Genomic DNA, 2,117 nt, shown 5'->3' with positions numbered 1-2,117 from the left:
TGCTGCTTTCTTCCCAGCCTGTGCCCCAGGTCTTGAGTGTTAAAAGCAGCAGTGAACATAGGAACCACCTCAAATTTTTTCTTTCTCTTTGGGACCTTAGTCCCTCAAATCCAACTGTCTGGATTATTCTCCAGTGACTCTATAAAGACTGCTTTGTTGTTGCTGTTGTTGGCTTGCTTTGTATTTTATTTACCTTTTATAGTTGATATCAATGAAAAGTTATTCGATAAGAGCTCCTCCATCATAGCTACAATCAGAAGCCTCTCAATAGAGCTTTAAAATAGATGAACATGAGACATCACTACTTACTCTATCATTTCACATCTGCCAACAAGCTGCTCTTTTGCTGAGGTCAGGAGTTTGAGCCCCAGTCAGGGACTTGATGAAAGCCTTTATCTAACTCTCCGGAGCCCTGTAATTGCTCACTGGATGGGAGTCATCTTCATGGTCCATTGGTGCTGCCTCCAGATAATTTTTTTGGTAGTAATATTTACATGACTATTCATTGGGGCATACTTTTACACAGACTAGATTTCTCAAATTTTCTCAGTTGACACTAAAACTGGAGATACTACATGACATAGTAAGCTTGCTTATTTGTTTTTCTGTTAAGACAGCTACCATTTCCCCTTATAGGGGAAAAATAAATACTACCTCATAAATCAGAAATATGAACCTATCACCTGAGCAATAACAATGAATATACCTATGATTGATTCATTACCTGGAACTTCAGCAGTCATAGTAATTCAAGAAATGTTCATTGCACAAATTTCTTCCATATGGGCCCCAATGCATGTCCTGTTAATGTTAACCACATACAGTCAGAAATTTATAACAGAGTCCAGAGGACTCCTATGGTCCTATTCCTGGTCCTTTTTTGGAAAAATCCTCTGTATTGATTTTTAAAAGAGAGAAATACCTACAACTGAAATACTATTCTGTCACTGTGCATCTAAGAGCAGCATGCAGATAGGTTTATTTAATCCATAATAAAAATTTTTTTTAATTTTAAAAATTAATTCTGGCTTACGTCAGCACGTCACGAGGCGTTGGGGCGGGTGCGTCTGAGGTCATCACGCTTGGGCAGGATTGGCAGTTTGAAGGAGTCGGAAGACTCAACGGAAGATGGCAGTGACCCGTACCGACCTAAGTCGACTTGACATGCTGGCCTGGATCAATGAGTCTCTGAAGCTGAATGTGACAAAGATCAAACAGTTGTGCTCAGGGGCTGCCTACTGTCAGTTTATGGACATGCTATTCCCTGGCTCCATTGCCTTGAAGAAAGTGAAATTCCAAGCCAAGCTAGAACATGAATATATCCAGAACTTCAAAATACTACAAGCAGGTTTTAAGAAGATGGGAGTTGACAAAATAATTCCTGTGGATAAATTAGTGAAAGGAAAATTTCAGGACAATTTTGAGTTCGTGCAGTGGTTCAAGAAATTTTTTGATGCAAACCATAAAGGAGAAGACTATGACCCTGTAGCTGCCAGACAAGGTCGAGAAACTGCAGGCACTCCTTCCCTGGTTGCTGCAGCTCCCAACAAACAGAAGAGACCCCTCCATTCCAGCAATGCGGCTCCCCAGAGAACCGTTTCAACACGGAAAACTACAGCAACTCCCAAGGTCGCCCCAGGGGTGGTGCGAAAGAATCCTGGTATGGGAGATGGGGACAGCAAAGCAGCCGAATGGATGCAGCGGGTCAACGTTTTGAAGCATACTGTAGAAGGTTTGGAGAAAGAGAGAGATTTCTACTTCGGAAAGCTGAGGAACATTGAATTGATTTGCCAGGAGAATGAGGGGGAAAGTGACCCCCTACTGCAGAGGATTGTAGACATTCTCTATGCCAGAGACCAAGGCTTTGTGACACCCAATGAAGGGGCCCCAAAGGAGGAACAAGAAGAGTTTTAACAACCTACACCAGCAGAGCAACTAGAATTAACATCTAGTTGATTCCCCTGGGAAACAAACAAAAAAGTTGACCATGGGTGGGGCTCGCCTTGAGGATGGTGGTCAACTAATTGCTGGAGGTGTTTTGATGTAATCCGCTGAGGTGGAGACTTCAGTAGAGAAATGTAAAGACCAACTTGAGTTTTAAACTAATGTGAAATCTT

The 2,117-nt window shown here is 42.1% G+C and overlaps 1 pseudogene; it reads left to right on the top strand.

Moving 5' to 3' along the window:
• The first annotated feature begins 1,128 nt into the window (after nucleotides 1-1,128).
• On the top strand, nucleotides 1,129-1,914 carry LOC143407553 (microtubule-associated protein RP/EB family member 1 pseudogene; annotated as a pseudogene).
• The last annotated feature ends 203 nt before the right edge of the window (nucleotides 1,915-2,117 follow it).

This window comes from Callospermophilus lateralis, chromosome 9 (assembly GCF_048772815.1).
Source record: "Callospermophilus lateralis isolate mCalLat2 chromosome 9, mCalLat2.hap1, whole genome shotgun sequence".
Taxonomy (NCBI): Eukaryota; Metazoa; Chordata; class Mammalia; order Rodentia; family Sciuridae; genus Callospermophilus; species Callospermophilus lateralis.
Note: the sequence above shows the minus strand (reverse complement) of the source record. Positions and strands in the feature narration are given on the sequence as shown.